The sequence below is a fragment of the Varroa destructor genome, unplaced genomic scaffold, assembly GCF_002443255.2.
Source record: "Varroa destructor unplaced genomic scaffold, Vdes_3.0 BEIS01000003.1, whole genome shotgun sequence".
Classification (NCBI taxonomy): Eukaryota; Metazoa; Arthropoda; class Arachnida; order Mesostigmata; family Varroidae; genus Varroa; species Varroa destructor.
In genome coordinates, this window is record NW_019211456.1 from 33,029,681 (window position 1) to 33,056,626 (window position 26,946).

General features: G+C 42.7%; 1 protein-coding gene and 1 long non-coding RNA gene across 4 annotated transcripts in view; one reads left to right on the forward strand and one right to left on the reverse strand.

The window, feature by feature from the left end:
* LOC111247409 (metabotropic glutamate receptor 5-like) overlaps positions 1–26,946 on the reverse strand; it is a 302,423-nt gene that overhangs the window by 233,973 nt on the left and 41,504 nt on the right. The gene's annotated exons all lie outside the window — the stretch shown is intronic.
* Positions 14,769–16,424, forward strand: LOC111247413 (uncharacterized). Its single transcript, XR_002672111.2, has 2 exons — positions 14,769–14,998; positions 16,255–16,424. It is a non-coding gene; the product is annotated as an uncharacterized LOC111247413 (long non-coding RNA).

The window sequence follows — 26,946 nt, forward strand, 5'->3', positions numbered from 1 at the left end:
GAATTTTGCAGGAGCAATCAGAAGGGTGCACATCTGTAGCAGTCACGAAAGCCGCTCTTAGTCGCACAGTGGATGCGTAAAGTATACTAAAAAGAGATAAGCTAAAAGATACCCTTTTTTGTCTTTAATCATTATCACCGTTATCAATATTGTCTCGATTCGACAGGCAAAAAAGCGTATCTTCATGTGGGGAACTTACACGGATGAATGAGCACGTTACGCATTGATGAACTCACGGGATTACACACAACTCAAAGGTAGATATGTGAATGAACGTGTCAGGCACTACTTATTCTGAGGGACGGCAAACCCCTTGCCTCGGTGCTGGCCACGACCACCCTTTCGCCTTCTTCGATAGTATGTTTATTGCTATATTACTGCTCTACGGCATCCGTTTTTCGAAACTCTCTTTTAAGGTTGTTGGTGCTTTAGCTCTGCGTTGGAAGAATATTGGTTGTGCGTTCACGCGTGCGAGAAGTGTATTAAGAGCAACCGGGGTAATTAAACATCTCGAGCATCAGTAACGATTCTCAGATACGCAGAGCCACAAAAGTGAGTGGTCTGCCGTTCATATCTTGGCTCAATACTTACGTTGTGCCCTGATTTATTGCTTTTGTGCCCTCTATTTCAATGTAGATTGCTGTTTCCATGGGCAACAAACCGCGTCTTTCAAGGAAGGCGATAAAGAAAAAAGACCAGTCGTGTTTTTCGCGCCCTTGCTTCAGCAAACGAAAGTGAGGTTTAAGTTAGGCCGTCAAGAGAAGGATAAGGGAGAAGGGGGTTAGTGATTTTCCTAGAATCTTTCCGTTCGAGGCAGAGGATAATGTGAGGGCTTCGCTACTTCGGGGACGGTAAACACTGGAGCTTTGCCTGCTGCAAAGATAGGCCCAGCAGACAATGGAGTAGTCGGAAGCGCGGAAGGATCGTAGGAGGTTATCCGCCACCTACCTAAAATACCGGCAAACAGTATACTCTGTTTGCTTCTAATATAGCAGTAAGGCGGTTGGCTTCTCTTTTTTCCTTTCGTGCGTTTCTATTTCTCGGGCTCTCACAACAAATTTACGTTTTACCGAGTCCCTGTTCATTGACCGAACATACCCAGATCATCAAGAAGAAAAATTTATAGAGGACAAGGCCATGCACTCAACCGCCGAATAGCTTACGCTGGCGGCGTCATCATCTCCAAAGAAGTTTTTCCCAATAAGCGAAACTGCGTACAGGTACACAGCTATATGAAACGAGTATGCTCTCGGATGATTTCAGCTGACAGCTTCTTCCGTAGCTTTGCGTTATGTCACGTCCGTTATATGGCCTTCACAGGCTAAAGCGTCATTCGAGAATTAGTCAACCGTTGTCGTTTCGCATAGCGAAACAGACTCATTGGCAGAGAGCGATCGAAAAGATCGACTAGAGGTCTTCTCTTAATCTCACTTTTTTTTCTTCGGTCGAGATGTGTGTGCAAAAATGCCCCTATCATGCTATCCATATGCTATCAAGAAAAATTGGGTGGCATTTTTGCCCAGTTTTTCTTGATATGCAAAGGTTGCGGAAGTGCAGTATGGAAAAGCGCAAGCAAGTATCAGAATACTAAGAATCAATGTCTTTTTTTTCCACTTCTCTAAACATTATCTTTATTCTACTCATCTAGTGCTTTTAGTTGCCACAATTATTTCTATGTTGACTGCCGGCATTATTTAATTAGTGGTTTCTAACAGAGGCGTGGTGCTGAAAGGCATCGGAGCGCTGTTCAGTGGCTAAGAGGCCGGCAAGAAACGATATATGGCGGTCTCTATTTTGCCTGCTTGCCACAACTTTCTATATATTCACACAGTGTCAATCAAAATATTAATTGTCGATATATAGTGTCAACTTTTGGCCTTTTTGGGGAAAGGACACGACCGGCAAGTATTCACTTTTTATACAGATGGCCGCCGTAGGCTTTTTCTTGTATATACACTGAACCGCAGTTCTACTAGCTGATAGTTATGTAGTTTTGTTTTTAATTGTTAATTAATTTAAGTGTTTAAAATTGCAGGAATAAAAACTGTAATATTTGGCATATTTGTTTAATCGAAATAATGTCAATAAAAAATACAGTTGGGTAGTAAGCGGTTATCTATAATAGCGCTAGAGTAATACAGATCCTTGAAGACCCTCGAAGCGCTACAGGAGGTATACGTTGTCGAGTCCCATAACGAATAAGGGGCTAACTTAAAGGGCCATCTATATATACGTACTCGTACTATCGCTACGAAAGTACTCTTCTTCTTCGTTTGGTTCAGATCAGATTGAGCTGAGCGTTTGCTGGTTTTAGATAACTTGGCCTGAGGGCTCGGTCCTGCGACGTTGCAGTATGAACATTTCAAAAAGCGTCTACATGCTTTAATGACGATAATGTTTGTTGTTGCTTTCATCATTTTGGGGCAATTGTACATTTCTGTCTGTGTTAAAGGCTAAATTAAAGGTATGGGTTTTAAACCTGATACGGTATCCATGAGCACGATCTTTAGACTCCGGCGCAGAAATCTGCTGCGATCCCCATTTGTTAAAAGGGAATTTTAAATACTTAACCATTGTTCCGAATGGGCACGACAAACAGGACCAGCGGCGCTTTTCTGCTATCGATTCAAAAAGGGGTTGGTTGATTTGATGGTACGTGTTAGCCCCTGCCATAAGTTTCACGTCTGCTAGAAAGTACGTACCCCTGACACGCTAACAAGAGATTTGCTAGTAGAGGACCGCATTGATTTGTAATCATTCTGCGCTTTATACAGGACTGGAAATACAATAGTGTGCCTTGTGCGATGTTTGTCAACCCATAATAGACTTATGGGGGAGACCAAATATTCATGTTACTCGTTTTAGAAAATTATTTCGTAACATTAGAAGTAGTTCATTGGGGGATTTCGTCACGCGATTATATCTTTGTAATAAAATGACGCTTATACTTACTTATTTGAAAGCAATAAGGACGTTATAACAGTTAATAGTTATAAAGGCTTATAATAGTTGTGACATTGCCTTTGAATGTCCAACAACGCGAGTTCTGAGCTTGAAAGCAGCGGCGAAAGTGCTAGGTCTTCAAATGTAAATAACCTTCAGTGATCATGGCACTTAATCAATATCTGAAAAATACACCGTGTCATCCGGAGTGGTCCGAGAAGAGTGTACTTTATTGTAGATAATGTAAGTTTGTTGCTTTGCGCCCAGGGTTCCATCAAATTATTTGCCTTCCATGGCCGTCTTTATCTAGATATAGATTTCCAGGCCGTCGGCATTTGCTTTATGCCTAGTAAAAACACGAACAGAAGCCTGAAATTTTGACAAAGTATTATATATAGACTAAATTCTAGAGCCCTGCGAGACTCTGGACGAAACCTTTGCAAAAGCTGACAAAGAGCGTCCAATTGTCACCCTAAGTAACTCGTGAGATAGGCGTGTATAATTCTGAAGGGGATCCATACAGAAAGCATCTGCGAGCCATACCTGAAAATAATAGGTCATCATTCGCTCTGTTAAATCCAAAGGAAACAATCAAGATAAATGCTATGGAGTGCATTGCTGATGCCAGTCTATATAATTTATACTATTGATAATACCTGCTGGATTCACTCGTCGGCAAGACACTAAGAGCTTTCCGTTGCGATCATCTTAGATTCTGCCTGTGTTTACTGACCTCTATGGAGCTACTGTTCGTGTAGCGTAGAAACATCTAAATAGTAAAAACAAGAAAAACGAAAGCTGAAAAGGGTAGCGTTGTCTCTGTTGGTTCGAGTAGGAAATCCCCAGCATCATCAATGGCCAGCAGGCAATTGTAAGCCGTTCGAGATGACGGAACCGTCTCACCTCCCTGTTGGTCACACACGTCACCCCTACGCCGTCCAACCCGTAGCTCCAACCTGTGATAACATCATCAAATGGATAATTGCTGAATGGTGCTACGTCGACAATGGCCGCATCTGCGGTAACAGCGATGCCAAATTTAGCGGCAACCTGGCGATATCGGGCTACCGTACAATGCACAAACGATTTGGTCGTTACGTTGTCAAGTGGGCTTCACGCATCGTACGCGCATTTCGACTATGTTAACAGGTATCCAGTGGTTCTGCAGACACTACAATATTACACCTACCATACGAGAGCCTACTACTGGCAGAAACAGAACGTGCCCCGTTAGATCATAGCTAGCTACGGGTTGAAACACTCTCTTGTTCGATTTATGATGCACATATGTCATACTCGTTATAGTATTCTATTGGCTGTTCACATGGACGCAATCTTAATGACATCGGTAATTCACCGCTTTAGCCATTTTTTTCAAATCTGGCCATCTCTCGACCCTGTCGCAGTCTTTGTCTTCAATAGATCCCACAGTGCATCGATTGAGTACGCATCTGATGCTAACCCAAGCATCGGTATTATACGATGAGACGAGTTAAAGCATGTCAAGCCGTTAGTGAGTTTAGTGCAGCCACCTTACGAATGGAACACGCAGCAAATGTTATGTGGAGGAACGGTTTTTTTTCCATTCTCATTAAGGCAAAGCTATACCTCGCTAACTAAGTACACCGACTCAGGTACGAGTCGCAAACGGATCCTTCAGCCGTGAAAGAGAGAGGCGCACCTCCATGACGTGATAGCGTCTCCTAGTTCTTTGCGGAGAAGTTCATTTGTCGTTCGTTGTTTTGACATCGACCTAGGTTTCGTAGCACATTAAGGGAAATTCGGCAAGTCGATTTACAGAGGAAGACGAGTATATCCGCGTTGTTTTGAAACCAGTGGCTGCCTATCAAGTTTCACACTACGATTGAGCCGGCGGCATGTTTTTCCTAAATGCTTTAATAGCGTACGGCATACACGATATATTTACATGTCAGGTTATTTATTTAGTTTAAAAAAAATCAACTGTCAAGTCAAGCCTGTCTCGCACGCAATAATACGCGACCTTAGAGGAACTTGTCGACGTTCTAATTATGCTTTACTTCGCTTTAACACCTCATTGCCATTATTAAGTTACTTATTAGCTCAATAAATACCCTTATTATTGTCAAGAAGGGGAAGTACGTGGCAGAGTTAGGAGCTTTGCTCCTTGCCCGTAAGCTGAAAACTTCAGTAACTGGGTAGATGGCAAATGTATTGCTAATGTGAACTGAATTCGTGTTGTATATTTTCATTATAGTAGGGTGGTGACGTGTTAACTTACCGACACGTGAGAGGGTCCAAGGTTCGAAACATGCCTCTTTTCGTTTTGCAAAGACCAGCTGTCAATGCTCAACGACACTACCGGACGAAAATTTTTATCCCCCTATTAAGATATCGGCAGACAAACACGCTCCGCGTTAAGAAGGCTGATTCCGTGTAGTCTTATGATGTTAACGTCTAGCTTGCATTCTTATGTGCTAGAAGTTTTTTGAAACTCAATGTTTCGTGATGAACACTATATGTCAAATGTTTATTATGAAAATGACCATAAGCTTTAGGTCGATGAATACTGTTCCAATAAGCAACTTACAATTTGGAACTCTACTTGCTTTGTCAGAGAACGTGTTGTAGCTCCAAACGTAATTTTTAAAATAAGACACAGCTGGAGTAGGACTCAGTTACGTTTTTATATGTAAGTTATAAGAACTTGTTTGTAACGTGTACGACATCAGCTTGCAATTCCTCTTTTTACTATTCTTCTAAGTCCAAGTCACAGCATAAAGTTATGTCTACATCGTAAAGGTTGTCGTAGTTTAAAACTATGTTAAGCGCCCAGCTTCATCATTTCGGTGAATAATAAATCATCTAAAAAACGCTTTAGAATAATTTTTTGATAAAAATTCATGAACGCGAGTGTATGTTATTACGAGACGTAGTGGGCCATTCAATAACTTCTTCATAAAGTTCTCTGCCCCGTGGCTTATTTACCCTTAGAACTTAAGGGCCGGCAAAGCTTGTCGCAAGCGAACGCAGTTAGGGCTGCTGGTGTTGTAGGCCCCGCCGTTGCAACTTATAGGGACTGTACATCGTTAGACACAGCATTTCTCGGCGTATAGCAGCAGAAACGGGTTCCAGTTAGTCGATCTAAGTACTACATACCGAAAAAATAGGCTCATTGAGGCAATCGCTCCATTGGCCTCGTTCCCGTTTCAGGAACGGGTGCCGCCATGACAGCATCATGTCATGAACGACTCAGTCCTCGAAGGACATTGCGCGGTCTGCACAAAGAAGTTGCTCCAGAATAACCTAACGTAACTGTAGGCTTGTTGACGTTAAACCGAGCGGAAAAATGCTAACGCAAAGATATTCGCCGTTGAACAAGGTGACAACGATAGCCCAGTTATATACTTCTACGGTCTAGAGATAAGCATGATATTATTTAATTAAAAAAAAATTTAGACGATCGTTTCCAAGTTTTCGCGGTCAATACGCTTAATAGTATGATAAATATGGTCTATAGACGCTGCAACCCCCATGTTCCGTTTCCAGTATATGGTTCGTTGAATCTTTCCAGGCGTTCACTTTACCCGCAGCACAAAAAACCTTCCTTAAATCACTTGGATTATGGTTGGTATTGTTTTAAAGAGTCTAGAGTCAACGTGAAAAGGCGACATATCCATTTTTACCTCTCGTTCACGGACGTTGCTGTTCCCTGAAATGGGCCCCACGTACGCGCTTCCATCCTCTCTCCGCCTCATTGTACGGCTTTCGATAGTCACCATCTTTTGCTGATCCAAAAAAGACGAGATGAGGTGAGCCCGGTGTTATCCGATGACAACGACTCGCTACTTCACCCAAACATCTTAGGAGTTCGTTCGAAATTGTAAAAACGTAGGGATTGCCCGGCTATATATATACGCTGCTTTTGATTGCAATAAAATTGCAAAGTATCTTCGTTTGCCCACCTTCAGAGATGACCCGAGTTCGTTACCTGGCTTCACCTCATGCTCAAATTAGAAGCAAGCAGCAGAATTTGCTGATTAGTCGTTACTTGCGATGTTTGTTCAGCATCGAGTAAAACGAGGGATATATTTGGAGATAAAAGCCGTGAACAAGAAGCAGTGTCCATAACTTAATCGTGTCTAGAGGTCCCGATCGAACATACCACTTAGCACCCAATCTTTGCTATCCTAACGTCATTTGCTTTTTGGGATCGATAGCGATATTATTGTTACTACGGGAAGATATGGGGCATTGAATATGAGCTTACTTTGGTCGGAGTTCCTTCGAGTATTTCGGAAGAAAGGACCAATATGGCACAGGGAAACTCTGGTCACCCATTCGAAATTATGAGTCTGTTTTAACCCTTTAACTTAGCCATCTGCTAGTACAGTGATAATAGCGCAACTGCCGGTCGCGTACAGCTATTAATCGGGCTGCTGTTCTTTTTGGTCTGAACAAGGAATCAGCGTGCAGGGACGTAGCCTTCCTTACAACGACGACTGGTCCAATTTTCCTCTTGTCCGTGTTGCATCATTTCCATACGCTCTCGGAATATACCGTACCCTATTTCTGCTTTTCTCTAATTCTCTCGTTCGTTTTCCCTGTAACTTTCTCGCCTGAGAGTAGCGCCTAAACGCCCCACTGCGCCTCGAGACAAATATCTTGACCCACGTCGCCAGCTTTCCGAAATGGACGAAGACTTAGACTGTACCTGAAGAGTCCCATATTAGTAGGAGAGCTTTAAGTAAGTTTCAAGCTCTTCGTGGTGGGCACGGCAACAATAGTGCCAATCTTTAGAGCCAGCCAGCAAACCAGCCGACTCAGTTTTTAATCTGGTAGCAGAACTTTTCTGCTTTAACGGCGTAAACAGGGTTTGCTTTTGCCTGCTTCGGTTGCCGTTTTCATCTGTCCACGGGCTTCATGCATCTTAATCTTTTATCGCGCCGTAGAGGTCCTTCAGTCGAAAGTAAAAAATGATTCTGTGTTCCGACGACGATCGCGTTGTGTCTTTACTCGATGCTGCTTTCTGTAAAAATACCTATTTTTCAACAAATGTGTGCCGACTATTTATTTATAGTGAATATCCTATTGGCAATATTGCAGTTCAGCGTAGCTTGGCCTATCTAGCTGTTTAGTACCATAACAGCATAGCCAGGTCTGGTTCTTCCCTTGGATGAAAGACGTCGAGGCTCGTTTGTTGAAAAACACCTACAGTTCTTAACAGCTCGGCTCCTTTCATCCTACTTTCCATCGTCATAGGCGTGTTCGGCTAATATAAAGACAGTGACTTCTTTGACAGAACTGATATGAGAAATATTTACTAGCTCAATAAGTATCATAATGGCCGCCGAAAGAGCCATTGTGAATGGCGGCGGATAATGGCGCCAAATAATTGTGTGTTAGGCTACTAAACACAGTATTCGATCGGGTTGCCTGTTGGGCTAATATCGGACTTATATAGAATGGTAATGGCGGCTGAGGGTAATGGAAAGCTGCAATGTAAGGCTAAATCAGGACGGCCCATGCGGGATTGAACCGGAGTAGTTTATGTGGCGGTACTGAGGAAATATGCTCGATGACGACTGTACGTAGGATTATCCCTCGTAACATAGCAATTTTCACAACAGTAGACTCAATAGATTGTGTCTGACTATTTTTCTGATTGAGCTGCTCCCTAAGTTTACTGTTTGTGCCGGGAATGTCTGGCGGGGCTCTATGGTCCCTATCAGACAATGGACTTGGGTGGTCGGCAGCCCGCCTACTTGCTTATTTCCTCACTTACACACAAAATCCCGCCTTCGATAAACGGTTTGTCTTCATTTGGATGAGAACCCAGTGACAACAAGTGCAACTCGCTTTCGCACAGGAATCACAGGGCCTAGAGTACTGGAGTACCTGTCTCGATTTAGTCGCGAAACTCGGGCCTTGAAGCTCGGCTTGCTTTCGGCCGCAGAAAGGTAGCTTCCCCAACGGGCCATTCGTGCCAAACGCTAGCAGGTTTGTTAGTCTGAGAAAAGCAGGGAAATCACGGCGTCAGTTCGGGCGCATCAGACGGCCTCCGAGAATCCTCTATATTTCGTGTTTTACGTCCGGCATCACCGTTAGGCATTTCACCAGACAATTGACTCTCTGCACAAGGCGACGTGTAGTTATGCCTGGATTCAAACCTACATCGCAACGAGTTCCTAGGGTTAGCAGGTAAATACGTTACCCACTAAGCTATCACAAAAAATTCTCAGAATAAACATACATACTCAAACATATAGCATACTATTAATAAAGAAAGGTCATAGAACCCCGCGATAGCTTAGCGGCTAACGTATTGGGCTGGTAATCTCAGGGACACGTTGCGTTCCAATCCGATCATGGAAATACTTCGTTTCATGGTGAGAGCCAGCCGTATGATGAAATGTATAGAGGCGATACTCGACGTAAAACTCGAAAAATAGAGGGAATAGTCATGCAGATGTTAATATGTAAACCACTGTTTAGCTGATTCGGGTGCGCAAAACTCACGGCGTCAAAATCACGGAAGAAAATGGGTTCTTTATAAGTTTTCTTTCATTGACTGTTCTTAAGTACCCGACTCTTTTTGCTCAACTCTTTCGTGCTATGCGGCAATCAAGGTGGCCAGTCACTAGAACGTAAAATAAGCGAGTAAATGGCATGGACACGTTCCTTGCGTTTATCCTAAGGACGAGTTCTTAACGAAGCTTCGGTGGTGTCGTTGCAGACCTCTAATTCACATGCAGGCAAAGCCCATAACGCCAAAGCCAAAAGCCGCTGGTGGTGGCTTGCGCTCTTCTAGGCTTTGAATTTGAAAGGTAAAATTGAGCTATTTCCTATACAGGTAACGGTTGTACTGATCGAAGTGTTCGCTTATAAGCTTGTAGAGGTCTTGGAGAAATCGGTTCATAATTAGAGGAGCTGTCTTTTATATTGGGTACCAACATATAAGTGCTTCAAGTTCTATACGCTATATGCAAGTATCCCAAGCGCATGATGTTTCATTCGTTGTGCGATGCATAAAAGGGGGTCGGAACCGACTGGAAGCACGTATAAGCAGCTTTTGAATTGCGTTACACCGGCATATGGGTACACCTTTCTACCAAAACACGTTCCTGTTGCATACAGGCTATTTTTGACAGCTTTCTGTTTTATTTTCTTTTTATCTAAGGTTCTACCTTTTCTTGTAAATCGCTTTTAATTACCCGTTCTCCTTTTAAATTTATTTGAAATAAAGTTGTTGCTGCAACTCCTTGTGTGTTATATGACAATTTTTTTAAATCTAGCAACCGGTACGTCAACAGCTGCTTCTATTTTCGTTCGATCCATTTTAAAGTTATGAAAAAATGTCAGTCGGTTGATATGTCCTTTGCGACATTCGCAAATCACCTGTGGTTTCATTTTCTCTCTGTTGCGATGACCGCCCTGTTTCTGATTTTCCATTTCGATTCTGATGGCAGTAGCCTCGTATGGCAGGGCTGTTTCTTTGTCCTTTGACGTTGCTGCTCCTGTGGCGCTCAACCGTCAATCGCTGCGTACCGCGCTACGGCCCAATACACCGCTAATACTTAAGCGGCAATCGTTTCAATGTCTGACAAACTGGCTGATCCTTTTCGAGCGATTCGCACATAGCCGTTGCGTACATTTTCCTGCAATTCCGCCCTCGACTCCAGGGCTGATCCAGCCCTTGAGTCATATTTCACCGCCACTTTTCTCACTCACTTTGTCAGTGCGTTCATACGTCTTAAAACAAAAGAAGTAGCAGGGGCACCCACATAAGCTAGCATTTTTCTCTTTCGACAACTGCTTTTGCTGCCGTTAGTGGCGGATGCTTCTGCTACTTCTGCTTTCGTTGTTGACCAATAGACCTTTCTTTTCCTACCCATTACGTAGCTCATTGATCCCATCGCTTTTTGTATCAGCTCAAGTGATGATGGAGACGCAATATCTTCTTTAGCAGAATGATACACTCAGCTCCCCCTTCTAACGTTTTAGAGAACCTACAGACGGGAAGGGAAAATGTAACGGGGGGATACGGTGGATAAAAAGATAAACATAAAAAAGAGAGGAAGAGGAAAGGAGAGAAACACAAGATTGGTACCACCGCCTAAGCAAGTGACTTTCCCCAGCTATACAGTTAAGAGGAAGGCTACCGGCCTGGTCGCATGGTTGACCAACCTGATCATACGTAATTATCATTTTTTCGGGAACATCTACGGCTTTGCAACTGCTATAGTTTCAAACGACCAATGGGAGAGAACCATAGAGGCTGCTGCGCTGGGAGAAACTAAAGAAAAGGTACACATCAGCGAGATTCCACTCCCCAGCCTGCTTCGTTCTCCGTCTACCCGATTCGGTTAGCTCGTTTAGTTATTCATTTAGGTCCAGCGTCTACTCAGGCTGTTCCGCATCTGAACACCTGCCACCCAGGGCTATAAGCGACGGGATGGCCAAAAACGATACAATAATACGAAAACTACGCCTTTCAGTTATTATTCCTTCTGTTAGAGCAGATTCATCATTACAGTCATCATCGCCATAGTGAACGGTGCGTTGTGTGACGAAAGAGTAATAGAAATGAAAATTTTGAATAATACTTCTAGAACGGTTAAGGTTCTCTCGGTGCAAATATCGAAAGGAAACGAAGTCGAAGGCGAGTCCTTGCGGAGTAAATTTTGAAAATGGAGGACTATGGTTATTTGAAGCTCGACTATTTATCAACTCATTAGAATGGACCGGTGATGTTGGACGTGGAAAATAAGGAATGATATGCAATCAACGTGTAGCAAAACATCGAATAGTAAAATAACTGCGAAGCCCTCTGACAGAGGTGACCATGTTAAATGGATTATATTCCTTATGTTTTTAATTCTATTGTATGTAATACTACATATGCCTCACAAGAACCATGGGTGCTAATATTTATTGTTTTTCTTTTGTTCATGCAGCATTTGTTGGCAGGTTACAGCTGGAAAGCCCAGTTGCACGTAGCTTGAGCATATTTAATTATGCATCAGCGTGTCTTATGAATTTATCAATGCTTTTACTGGCGCTTCATACATTAGCAGCAAGTCACACTACATCGTCAAAGCCACATGTCTTTTGGCACAGCCGCTGTTACGAACAACTGCGTACTGTTTACACTAGATATTAGTATGTATGTCCTTACTGAGGACAGGCCGTCAATCTTCAGTCTACGACTTGTTTCGACACTGCCTTATTGCTCAATGCCGTAACCGTACTGATTCGCAAATAAAATGGCCATTCAACTCGGTCTTTGACGAAACCGAGTTATGTAATGGAGAACCTGTGAACCAAACCAGCCCACAGCAACGGCATCTACGATCTCAAACAGCGTTTCTACTACCGGTAGCGCCGTAGCATCAGCCCCTTTGCTTCTGCGAGCGAATATTTCATTCCGCCTACAAGTAAGTTCCTTCTATCACCCTTTCGTCTTTCGAGAAACCCAGCTCTAGTCAGCCCAGTGCAGCAAAACGCCGGCTATAAAAGACTCCCGTTACTCGAAAATCCCCTTTGTCGCCCTCTAACACTATGTGAACGTCGCCCACTTGCCAGCCTACGCCAAGCTTCTGCTTATGTGCGTGCTTTGGTTGACCTCAGTTTCGCTCGTTCCCCGTTTTGGCCGCTACTAGTCTCCTTTGCCTTTTCGGTTTTTTGTTACATGAATGTATGGCCTGCACTTCGTTACCCTTTTCAGCTCTCCTCCATAGTCCGCCCCTGAATCAAACATAATGTCTTTCTTGACAAAAAAGTGCTACAGCTGCGTAAACATTAGCATCATCATTGTCATTGTAGGTATTCGTGGCTTTCAAGGCTGCTTATTCCTGATGGGTGAAAAAGCAAGTTGATTGGTAGGCACGCGTCGGCCTATACGCGGCAGGGCAAGAGGAGATCAGGTTAAATTAGGAGTCGGGCCGGACTCTTAGTTGCTCCGTGTATAACTCTGTTGAGTGCGCTGTACCCGTTATACGTTCGAGTGCTATACGTTAGGTGAGAGATTTAGGAGTAGCTCCGAGGGCCCGAAGCCGAGGGAAAGCTTGGCGATGTAGACAAGAGTCCACTTCCTCTCTCTCGCCTTGCAATCAGCAGCTTGTGGAGAGTGACGTTCGGGTGGTTGAGAAGTCTAATTAAAGTCCACCGGTAGTTGCACGGACAAGAAAGACCAATAGTCAACAGAGGAGCGGGAAGGTAAAGACATGTAACATTTGCATAGATACCGAGCAGAACACATAGCAGGGGAGGATACAGCTGACCGCGGTAGCAGCTGCGATAGCGGCAAGGGTTGGGACATGCAGCATCCACTTCCGCTCACCCTTTGACCTGTCCCCGGTACCTTTTCCCGCATCCTAATGTGGGAAGAGCAACTCGATCTCACAGAAGAGCGTATATTATAGTTCAACTTCCTTAATGATGCTGCTTTTGTTGAGGTAACCAATGATACATGGCTGAGTAACGATCCCTTGTCTTGAAGTCGATAGTGGATGTGCGTCCAGCGCGAAGTAAGAAGATGCTAGCCTGTTTCATGTTCCATTCTTAACTTTGCTAGTGGCTTGCTTGTAGGAGCATCGTTAGAAAGGACATAATTGTTAGAGAGCATGCAGAATCAGAGCGAACAAGAGTTACAAAACCAGCGGTATTTAGCTAAACGCACCAAAAGTGGAGGGGGTTTAAATGAAGAGAATGTTGGCTGTTGCTCCTTCAAAGCCTCACAAGATCCCGAGATACCCAACAAGAAGTGCGATAAGGAGGGACGGGGGGAAGGCAAGACAGGTGGCTGTTTGAGAAGGCCGACTGGCCATCACAAAGTGCCATTTTCAACGATCAAGCTGGCAAGGGATTCCAGTGGTCAACAGCCACAGACCCGAGTGATGTCGATTTGCTACCACTGTTACCCCGTTCGTCTGCCTCTTCAGCGGTTTTCGCGGTGATGGAGGGATCAGAGGGTACCCTTCTGTGTTCCTACTCTCTGAACTATTTTTTTTTGGTTGCATTGTTCCTTGTCACTGCCTCATCATAATAGGTGCATTCGGGGTTTGGTTCTGCTAGCTGCTTCTGCAGGCGCTACTTTTACTGCTCCTCTCGCCATTGCTGATAGCACTGAAAAAACAGTGAGTAGAAGCGAATATCGGCCGACAGTTACGCTTGGAATCTTCGCAGATCTGAAACCAAATTAAGAGATCCGTACCAGGTACAGTTCAGCGAATAGTGTAACCAGTGAAGCAGCTAGTGAATAATGCATTTCGAACTATGAAATTTTGCCACTTTGTAGTCATATGTCGTCGTCCTTATTTTCAACGTACACTTAATGTAATGTTAATACCCTATCGAGGTTCGAATAGCCATATCGGTAGTTGTTCTCGATAAAACGTCGTTTTTTTTTCTCGTGCCGACGGTTTCATTACTTGTTGCTAGTGTTATTGCGGGGATCGGGTGGTAGTGTATAGGTTACCTACGCAACCGCGGGTATTGGCATGATGATGTTGCTGTTAAGAAGATATTGTTGTCGGCGTATGATAAATTTTAAACGTAATTACAGACGGTCCTGGCTGATGAAGGAGGGAGCTTATCTGGATGCGGAACGGTGAAGGGGAAAGCGGCACTTGTATGGAACAAAATCAACGTGCCCTTATAATGATGTTCCTTTGTGCAAAAACAGGTGAAATGCTCAATAGTTAACGCGAGGTATTCACTACGTTCCCTGTAACGGAAGCATTTTAACTTAATAGGATACATCTAAAAGAAAATTGAACAATAAGAAGATAACAGAACCGAGCTGTAGAATGGACCATGTGCAAGGCGTAGAATCTTCAATTTCGATCAATTTTCAAGCTCTATGCAAATGTTTTTCTTAATCAGAAAACAGATAGACGTTGAAGAGGGCGTAAACAACGAGCTGGTTTATAGCTTTTAGATGGGAACATTCGCGCGGCTGCGGGCATTCTAGCAAATTGAAAAGAAACGTGTCTCGCTTGTGAAGTGTTGTTCTGAAGAGACATAGCGTTCGAACACTTCCCGTTTTCGCTTCTCACAACAGGCAAAATATTATGTGAGTATCTGAGCCGCTTTAGTCTTTAAGTTAGTATTAAGCCGCTTTAAATTAATAGCTACATTTACATTATTTACAAGCTAATTTAGTTAATCCCTAATCACTAGTAACTCTTTACTTGTAAATAGTCCATTTTAGTACAGATTGTACAGTTTTCTTACGATAAATCACTAGACGAGATAAAAGAATGGCCAATTGTGCCAACTTGTCCTGATCTCGGACTAACACAGTGGCTACAGGTACGTACATGAAGATACACAATGTTTCGCAGACGCAGCTGCGGCTTCCCTAAATGTAATGCGACATTTCACATCAGTCTAATTCAGGATTAGCCGTCCTGCTATGGAACCGGGCTATTCAGTTAGCACATCATAGCAGAATACGACACACTTCGGGTCCCTTATATTCTGTCCATTATCATAGCTTTAAACGGACCCGAGCCCCTACCATTGATTTTTCTAACAGGCGTTGGGAACGGATAAAAAAATGTCTTTAAAAACCGGAAAAGTGAAAATTACTTACTCTGTCTTTTCCTCGCTTTTCAAAAATGTGATGACGCTTCTGCCTTAGGGCCAGCCATAGCCTTTTACAGTAGAGGATTGGGCCAAGCCCCTTAGGAACAACCTGTTATTACCTAATTAACATGTTTGAAACGATTTAATAGGATGTTTAACGTGTGCTAATTATTTTCACTCAACCAAACCCGCTTTTTCGCTTAGTAGACATATTGTAGGTATCGATGGTTCTACTACAAATTGATAAAATGTTGTTGAGTTGTAATACACTAAAGATACACTTTTATTCTCAATCATAAACATACATTCACCCTTCAGTGATTTGTGTTATACATGCATATATATATATATATATTCATATATATATATATACATGTATATAGTCGAAGGCGTAGAGGAACGTTGCAACAGGTCTTTTCCATGCTTTCTCTGAATGCTAGTTTGCCCTATAAACAAGTCGCGTATGTTATCTATGCTTTTGCTGCCGTTGATCGTGAGACATCTGGGTATAGGTAATGCGCCCAGGAGCTCGCTTCATAAGACTTCGTTTCCCTCTGAAAAGTTTAACCCCATTCAAGAATTCCTTCTTTCTTGTGAAGATATCTATTCTTCTGTAATTGACAGGCCTCGGCTAGCCACTCGCCACTTTTGTTCATTCGTGTCCTGATGGCATAGAATCTTTTATGAACATTAAGAACTAACCGGTCCGGTTACTTTCTCTTGATTGACGTTCGTTTAAAGCCGCAACGCGGGTCGCCGCGAATCGACAGTATCGGTGTACAATGAACGAGAAAAACAATGTTCTAAGTCGGCGCCATTGAGCAGAATGCAATAGTGCCCGACGTCCAGGAAGCTCTCTGCGAGTTTGAAGCTTATGGGATATTTGTTAATAATAAAAGGATGTCCTAGTATGCAACGGCTTGAAGTAGTCATCGCGCAGAACAATCATATAACTAACAAAGTTTGGTTTATGCTCAGAAGGCCCAAGAAGGATGACAGGAGAGCAATTCGCCCTGCTTTTATAACGTAAATTATTGCGACTGGCTGCTTTTCAGCTTTTTTTTTTTTTTTTTTTTTATAAAGATAGCTTGTTAATTAGTTTTCTAGATCGTTGACTTTCCGCTGTACGTGAATTTAAACACTGAGGTTAAATAAATATTCCGAATTATATGCTTAATACAACCCTTGATGAAAATGTCCTCCGCGCGAAGCAAAGTGTGTCTACGCTTGTTTTCTTATAAATTAGGTGAATTGGTAAACATTAAAAAATTATGAAAATAAGTGTTAATTTGGACATTTTTTACTCTCACTAGCCAAAATTCTTGGAATTGTCTTATGATTGTAGAATTGTAGTACTGCAACCTCTGAACCCCGCAGTAAGTGCTGGATTGTTGCCGAGCTTTTTGTGACGGTTCAGGAAGTTCGTTAGCCTTAACTGGCTCTGAAAAAGGCGCCCAATCTCCTGTAAGAGATTTTGTTTAGAGAGTTTTTTCAAGAGTTTATTAACATAGAACCAGTTGTTTACCTTTTGACAACTTAATAGTAATAATCATAACACGTACTTAAAATTGCCAAAACGCACCATTGTTTCACGAAATGAATGCTATCCGACCGCTAACGGACAGTTTTGATGTTTTATCAGAAGGTAAATGATAGGTCGAATAGGTGGGCTAAGCTTATTTGAATAACAAAAATAGAGGAGAAGTAAAATGCAGTTCGCAATTCATCAGTAACTTTAGATGATAACTGTGTATACGACCCGGCTGTCTTTGTATATTCCCTTTTTAGTACTAATTTTGAAGTTCGTTTCCACATTCCTTCCATTCCGGCAAAAACAGCTGAGCCATTATTTAAAAGCATCGTTTATTGCATTGCTATATACGCTTTAGCTGGGGGAGGCATAAACAGCCATGGATTAGGTACTATCCAACCAAAGTATTTAACTAAATCATAGCATCGATCTGTACACCCAATACGCCACAATAATCCAAGCCAATAAGATATATCAAATTAAAAAATAATTCGAGTAGAAGAAAAATCATAGAAAAAAGACAACGACAACCGTGTTCTCCTTTTGTTCATGTTCTTGTGATGGGTCTCCTGGCCGCCCTCCTACGCGCCGACGTACGTGTGGCCGCTTGCTGCCCTCATCTATATTTCCCTCCGTGGAACGTTATTGTTCCCATCGCCTTTGTGTATGCAAGCCTATTTGCAAACTGTCTGCCTTGTAAGTGGGTCGCAATCTACAAGGCCGTTTGGAGAATTCGACCGACCGACCGACCGACCGACCGAGAGACAGACGGAGAGCGAGAGGGCAAGATGAAAACGACGGCACTGTTGCATACGAAAGTGGAGTTCGAGGTAAGTGATGATTACGTTTCGAAAGCCAGTAGAATTCTGCGCAGCGGCAATGACATACCCGCTTTTAGAAAGCTTTTTGAAATTCCGTTTCACGACGACCAGCAGCAGCTGCAGTAGCAAAAATCGTAGTGGCAGAAATAGTTCCACTAGCTGGGCGAACCTTTCTACAGCAGTTTCGTGTCCTACGCAAACTCTCCCGGTGCGCTGCGACGTTTCATATGGCGCCAGATGCCTCAGGCTTTTGCGCCTTCCCAGGTAGGTAGACCAAAACCAAAGCAACACCGCTGCCACTTTGCCCATCGGCTCACGTGTGCGGACGATTCCGATGAAACGTAGCGAAAGTCGTTTCAGCTTAAGTGAGCCCGTAACGGCTACCCGCAACATCAGCCTCCGTCATGACGTCATTGCTGCCTGTACAGCGTCAGCGCAATGAATGTTTTATATCTTCAGTTTCCCATTGTTCCTGAAGAAGATCATTATCGAAAAAGCTCCGTCTGGTTGCTATTGCCTGCGATCCCGACTGGTGCCGGTTATCTGCTACCGTCGTATCTATCTGAAAATTATGCTGACGGAGCAGCTTTTGGAACGGTTTTTTTTTATCAAATTGCAAAGTGTGACGTATTCGAAAATGTGTATCCGAATATTGGTGCACATATAACGGATGGAAATACATAGATACGTATTTTCCGTCCAGTACTAGCAGCCGACTACTTGTTCCAAACGATTGAAGAGCCATTATGGGACGTCTTTTATTCGAATAAAGGCTACCGCACCAGTGATAGGGTTTGGGAAGGACTATCGTCACCTCATTGATTTTAGCTATTTGTTTACCGGCAATAAGTAGCGTTGCAGTATGACAGCTAGCGATAGCTGAGTGATCCTGCTTTATAAGTGTTCGTTAAAGATAACGAGCAGATTCTGCGAGTGGGGCATTGATCGTGTCATATATTTGTGTGCTCGTTGTGGCACGATAAGGTTTCATCGATCTTTCAAGACATTCACAAACGTTTTATTTATCTGATCGTTTGTTGATTCGCAGTTTTAAAGTATCTGTAAGCAAATCGTAGGCCGTTATAGGTTAGTTAATGAGCTAGTGTAGTACTGCTTGTGTGATCCACTTTTTAAAACAAAAACACGAAGTAAAATTAATTGTCGATATTCTTTATATAAATTATTGAATTTATCCGCTCACACTATATCAGATACTGATACATGTGTTATAGATGTAATGCTATCTAGGGGTAACATTTGGGGTGTGATGATAACTAAGGTGGCAAAAATGACTTCTTAAAAGCATTGTTAGGCATATTCTACCGCCGTATTCTCAAGCTTCTGATGTCAATTTTTGCGGATCAGGGCTATATGAAATAAAGGCAGGCACACGCAACATCATCATTCTTTCGCTATGCATGCTTCCCATTAATAAATTATATATAAGTGTTGTTTTTAGTAATATTTAACATTTAGCAACGTTATAATTCTACTGTAGAGTAAATTGGAATTATCTAACGGGTTCTTTGGCAATGAATCTACTACTAAGCCAGGAACTGTGTACGGTGCTCGAGACAAAACGTATCCGCATAAAAACTGAATAAACAAAAATAAAAATGATTTGTCTTTCTGAACATCGACCAAGAAAATCCAATATTTGAGCTTAGCAGGCACACTATGCAAAAGCATATGGGTTTTTGGGCCTATTAACGACTTTGCGTCATTGACTTTGTCACCTTCTATTATCGCAACGTATATTTAATCACGAAAAGTGCATAGAGGAATGATTAGATCAAGCAGTAAATATTTGTTGCGCATTTACGTAGTTGGATAACACGTGGTCGCCTCAAAGGGATCACCCCCCCCCCCCCCGACCCGCCCCCAATAGAAAACTCAAAAGCACCTAACGGATATCCTTTCATATGCTCTACTGTGTGATTTAGGTCCAGTGTAAGATGACCGAGTATTTTAGGTTAAAAAGATTTGAATTTAGAAGTGATGAGTCTCCTTCGACGAAACAGAAAATAGGATTGCAAAAAAAGAAAGACCTAACTTTTACAGATTGCAAAAATCTCTCCACAATGGTTTAGTTTTAGACCTGTTAACCCAATTAATCTACTGGATAATAATAGGGATCTATTCTATTATTTTAAGAAGGCAGATAGTGCCATTATTATTACTTCTATTAGAAAATATAAAACTATGTCGTTTTGCCATGTGTTTATAGACCATAAATTCCTCTACGCGATTAAGCTTCGTGCAGCTTATAAAATGCGTCCTTTTAAGAAATCGTATTTAGACTGGTTGGATTCGGTATAAAGATACCGAAAGAAGTAACCAACATAAACACAAGCGACGCTTGCGTGAGTAGCCATGGGTTAGCACGACTTAGTAGGACATGTAGGCCCGATAAACTATAGATTTAGTAAGGCTAGTAAGCAGGTCGAAGTCACGCTTCTAGATGCCCTGATTCAGTAATATGGGCTGGGAAAGGTGCGGGAGACGAAAGACGTATGGGCCACTTTTATCGTAACGTTGCCGATGTATCTTAACGTGCATGAAAAGCCCACTGAATTTTGTATGCGATATAGAGGCTGAAATCGATACAGGCAGAACCGCTGGACCCTTACAAAAACCAGATCATGTCAACAGACATTCTAAACGTGTGTTCCTTTTGCCAAACAGGATGATAAAGCTGACACATAAATCACTTTACTCTTTTTTATTTATACGTTGGATGCTTCTGCTAAAATATATGTACTAGATGTTAACACTTCATGTGTACAAGCTTGGATAATTATAGCGAAGGGGGTGGAAACCTCAGTGACAACCCAGTTTTACAGGCCACTAGTCATACAAATTGGACGAACTCCTGTTTCATTTGCTAACGCCTTGCTGCCGACTGCTCCTGGCTATCTTATCTTTTGATTGAATCTCTTATCCCTTATTGGCTACGTTTACTAATCGATTAACTGACGCCTTATCCGTTTAAATTGACGAGGAACATTTCGAACTTAAACATCTATGAAATTAAACCGTACAAAAACCAACGAAACTTGTCATCGTTTTAGATTTTTCCGGCGACTGAAAAATGCTACGATGATTTTTGTAATTATCCTACATCTTTATTATCCACAAAACACAATAAAAGATCCCGATATGGATAGGTGTACTTACGATGACCGATGGCAAACGTAGAAAGATTCTACTGTACTCTTGGTAATTTCTAGTTGACTGTTTTGTTCATAAGCTTCGTATTCGTGCTGCACGGCCGTGCAGAAAGTCTTAATTTATAGGAGTGCTGCGACGCTCAAACTCAATACTCATTCACGAGAACAGGTCCTTCAAAATTTGTTGGTTTTTTCTTTTGTATTTCGATGTAGATATTTATGTCGGCAAACACAAAACCGTTCTTGAACATACCAAAACAATTATTCGTTAGGTACGGCAGCTACTTAATGAAATTAATAATCTAATTTGGGTGAATGAATTCATGCAATTCTGATCAGCGCTTTCAATCTGAGGCTAGTTCTTCAAAGGTTAGGCGCCGATCTTCCCTTCGAACAATGTCGTACTGTCTAAAACTCCAAATATTTATTAGTAACTCGGAATGTGACACGTTATTTCCGCTCTACTGCAGTAGAATTAAGAGCAGGAAACGGTAAACTTCATGCCTCATTTTACTTGTCTACGGACACGTACTTGCTTATCTTCAATGCAAGTTATCATCTTAGATACTACGCTCTAATAAGCTATAAAGGATCGGCCTCGCTTTTCACAAAAAAGAAGCTCTACATACGTAATTAAAAAAAAAAGTGCACTTATTTACTTTTATCACAGCTTCATAAATGCAACGACCATAACGTTGTTAACCAAACAATGATTGCTGCGGTAATATTGTACATCACAGATGCAGCTATTAGTGATCATAGACGGCATGTGTCGCCGTTCAATGTAACTTTCGACGATGTGAAGATTAATGAGATGGTGCGCTTAACAATCACTGCCAATTTTGCAACGATTTTGTATACAGTAGTATATCTTCTCAAAACGTAAGGTCTGTTAAGGGATGGCCCGTCGTCCTTGTAGACTCGGCGTTGCGCATACGACGTAGAGGCGGACCGAGCAACTGGAACAGAATACATGTACACAGTCTTCTTTCCTACAATGCTGTCGACCAACAGCCTTTAATCACCCCACGCTAGCTCTCGTTAACTTGATTGGGTGTGCGAGCTGTGACACTGGGCAGAATTGCAACGGCTGCTGCTGCTGCTGCTGCTGCTGCTGTAGGGACGGTATTTTTGACCTCTGCACAAACACAAGCCCCTCGTAGACGATAAACGTGGGCACGAGCCTAACAGAGCTATGCGACATCGAAGGACACTGAACAACACTTTAGGCAGAGGCAAAGAGACAAAGACGAGCGACAAAAAAACAGAAAATTTTGAGAGTTCCTTTACAGAAGCAAAATGCACACCTTGCGGTCGTAGCTCCGCCTGCCCTCAAGCCGTGTTATGGGTGATCCACAAATAGTGCCTTCAAGGAAACATGAAGCGTCCTTGCATGACTCATAACAACGAAAGATTAGAGACGACAAATAGGCAGCAACGATTGGCAGCTGATCGTCCTAAATTATTCTCATTTGTTTGCTCTTAGAATCCGGGTTCCGCTTGGTGATCGAGTGGTGTGAGTATCGTAGCAGTGCATCAGAAGCGGATGTACAGGCAAGCATTACTAACGGAAATTAAGTCGCTATTAGGAGCTTTAGTTGTTTGGAAGCGTTCGTACGCCGTTGGATCGGCGATACTTGTGTATTTGCGCGCGGCACCTGCTGAGCTTCTAAGGGCAATAAAAAGCGTGTGACAGAACGAAGACTTCAAGCTGGAAGCTCAAGCAGCTTGCTGTGCACGTTCGTTATGTACACTACTACGTTTTATTTCGACAACAGATTGGATCGAACTAGTGGTAAATGTTCTTAAACAGATTCAGACCCCAAAAACACGCATAGGGCGTGTGCGTATAGCCGATCAAAATCAAACACTGCAATCAGATATAGATCATCGCGATGGTTTGTTGCGTCTAGAGATTATTCCCTAAACATTAGATACGCTCATATAGATGATTCTTTCCTATTCTGATACCGCAACCCAATATAATAACTTTGTTGTGTGCTATAGCTACGTTGTAAGAAGGCAACTATATCGTGAATAATATAATCTTTTTAACAACACAGTTCTCCGACTAATTATTCTTCAGCCGATCCGATAAAACGTTGCAAATACATGACAGTCAATACGAGATGGGCTTCCGCGTCGTCTCAGGCGCATATTAACTGCATAGATCAAAACTATTTCTATTAGTCACTATTGATCCGGCACTCAAATTCTCTACGCGCGTATATCTGGGTAATGGCTAGCCTTTCAGCGCAAGCTTTCTTGTTTGGTTTTGGCGCCGGCGAGTTTTCCTGGTATGTGGCCGGGAAAAGATCACACGGTAAATCGTCCACCCGGTGAACCATAAAAATTCAGTCACCATTCGTTCCGACGATGGCATCTTCAATTCCGCGCCACTGCCCGTCCGCTCGTATTAGCTTTGTGTGACTAGGCGCTACCCATCCATGAAGAACTTTTTCCTCCATTTTAGATTCGTCGTCACTTCGCGATTTTCAACTACCTTTCTGTAACTAGCCCACTTTTAAACTTGTCCCAGCTGGTAGGGAAAACGAATAGCGCGTGCATGAAGTAGATCATCGCGCTTAATGATTTACAGGCTTACCAAAGACTCCCAACAAAGCAAAGATCCCCGGGGAGAAGAGGCCAGCCTATTCATATATAGTAAGTATTGTCTTTTCGGTCTCTGTCCAGACAGTCTAAACAGAAAAGATAGATTGAAGTGGTCTTCGGACTGCGTACGCCTTAGCTTCTGCTCCACTTACCCGTACAGACGCAGTCCTGGCGGCCATACAGCAAAATAGCAAAGGCAGCGGCAGGCCACCATTCCATAGTTACATTTCGTTCGTCCTCCGAAAGAAAAATTTTATCTCCAAACCAACATGCGAAGAGATGCACTAGGAGCTTAATGAACCCGGTCTAAGCAATAGGTCCAGAGATGGGAGAAGTTAAGGGGGAATAATAGGAATACGAGGAGCTAGTAGCAGTCTGGGGAGAAAGGCGCCTGTGAAGGTTCAGCGAATAGCACAAACGGATTTAACGAATGAGGGTCCACTGGCCAGGAGTGAGAGCAATGAAAGAAATGAGGCAATATTTTCCAGTAAGTAAGACATTTTTTGTTTGTCGTTAGCCGCCGACGATTTCATACTGTTGGACTACACACAGAGAAATTATACCAGAGTCAATGCGGAGTTGAACGTAACGCTCAGGGAGAAGAAATGAGAAGATTCGGATTCAGTCTCCCTGATCGCAGACTCCGTTCGAAGTTCCTGTCTTGGCTCCTGACTGAGGCCTGCAGCTGGCTGCTACTTACTTGACGAACGGCGATTTGGTCAGTGGGTAGATTGGATACTCTGCCTGCTTCGCTGGCATGTCCATCAATTTTCATTTACCCTCAGCGCGAGAGGCTCAGTCATTTGGAACTCTTTGTAAGGACGTCGGACGCGTGTTGGCTTCGCTCGGTGCCTTACAGGCGCAGCCAATACCCACCAGCTAAGTAACTGAGTCGACCCTGTCTGTGTGCTCTTTCAGACACACTCACAACTGTCTAACATGAAATTTATAGTCGGCGTAGCAGCTCACTAAGTATGATTGCCATTAGGACATCTTGCAAAACTCCCACACTCTTTTATATTTCAAGTATAATCGCTAGCAGGACATTTCGCAAAACCTCCTTACCCTTTTGTATTTCAAGTCTGAATACCCCCCGGGATATTCGAAAGACCTTATTGAAATACGTCCAAGGTTTGCGACACTTGAAAGCGACCACGAATGGTGAATAAATAGATATATGTAGAAACACAATGCAGATACAAGAAATTTAGTCTGAGCCTTATATATTACCAGCAGTTTTATACACTACGCAATAATTAATTTGGTCGTAACTGTAATCATAGCTCTATTCATTGTCAGACAAAAGATCCAGCACCTCGTCGTCACTAACTTATCCTTCGCTGTAAACCCTACCTCGTCGGCCGCTGCTTGCGTGTCGTCGTTATGCAGAAAAGACACAGGGTTTTCTTCTGTGGTCTTCATACTTATTCTCACCATTCAGCTAGCTGTTAGTGGCTATTTATAACGAGTGGACTTGCCCAACTTATCCGTTACTATTACAGAATAGAACTAACTTCTCCTTGACGTTTAAGAGCCTATCACAACGCAGACAAACACTGACGCTCTTTCTAACTGGGGAGACAGCAAGAAAAATTGGCGTTCGAATAAAGTAGAACACTGCACCCATTATGGCTGTCATCGCATACATCGATCATGTTCCTCATTTTATGGAATATGTTTAGTAAACTTTCTAGCCAATAATTGCATCAGCAACAGCATTTGGTAATGGCTTGTATTGTTGGTACTGCTTTTGTTGTCCTTACTGTTATCGTTGATGTTATTATTGTTACCGCTAAGCCTGTTGTTACTTGCGTTATTGTTTGCACTCGGCGATACCCGGTTCCACCGTTTTTACGGTCCCTTTTCTCGAGTGTTATTTAGTGTTGTCTCTCGTGGCCATAGAGGGCAAATCTAGCAGCTCGGCACAATCCTTCTGATCGTTTGAGCGGGCCCTACCGGGGGACTGCAGTCGCTGACTCGTACCGGTTCACTGCCCTTTTATTTCATGAAGTAGGCCACCCATTTTTGTTAATTATGCAATTACTCACTGTACCAGCGCCCGTTTACCAGGGCCACATCGTGCCATGTATCGATAAGTACGTGTTGCTGTTAAAAAGTTAATAGGTTAATAAAATTATTTTTTTCTGTAATTCTAATGGCTGCTAGCAGTTTTCCGATCATATCTCCTGATGGAAAAGCTTTTGGGCCTAGTAACTAAGCAGGTTATTAATTCGAGGTTAGCCTCGAGACTAGCTAGCCCCGTCCAACGATGGATGGAATTAGATTTATAATTGCAATCAAATTAGTTATCGTATAGAGTGTAGAACTGCCGATAAAATATAAAGTTTAGCTTAAATTCCCTGTAACTGATATTTGGAAGACGTGCCTTTCCGGCCTGGAGGTCATGTTTTTTATTTTTCGGCTAACTATATCCAGTTGACATTTAAGGCCTTAGGCTAGCGATGCATTACACTGTATACCTTCTGATTGACCTCTGACTGTCAGATTATCTCAGACGTTGTTAGTGAACGTGCCTCAACAGACCAGAAATCTGATGTCAGGTTAGATCGTTGAACTACTTGATTTGTTGCCTAGGATAATCACACACGATCCTCATATCGAATGTATGGCCGCCTAGGTCATACCTAAGGTCGCGAGCGAGGTAATACAGACGGCTGTATTGTACGCAAACGATATCACAACTCTATGGATAACTTCGTTGATTGCTCTCGAATACTTACTATCGATCTAGATACGCCACAGTTTATTTAGCACTTATTCGTTGAATGATTTATATAAATCAAACGCTATGCCGAAATTATCCATTCATTAGTAACCAAGATGTTCTCCACTTTCACAGCGTGATGAGAAAACTTAGGTTCATGAATGTCGTCAATGGCGAGTAGGATCTGTGTAACGTAGAATTTCAGAACGCGCTTTGACGATGTTCGCCGTACATATCGCCAGCCGTAATATCTTTCGTAGCGCAAATGGCAGTATTAGGACGGTTGACTGACTGACTGGTCTGAAGTATAAATAAGGCGAACGATTTAGGGAACACCTAGCGCAGCGTAAGCGTTTTTCTCTCGTATGACAAGCAGATCGTAACGCTGTACCGCACGTTGCCTATATCCAGAGCAAGTATTTGAAGTACTCAGTCGACAAAGGCGCCACTCAAAAGCCATCATCTAATCCTCCATTGAGATGTGGTTCGAATACCTCAACAGGCTTATATAGAACCTCTTTTGTGGTCCACCGATGGTCCTGATTGGATGCGTTTGTTTATTACAGACATATA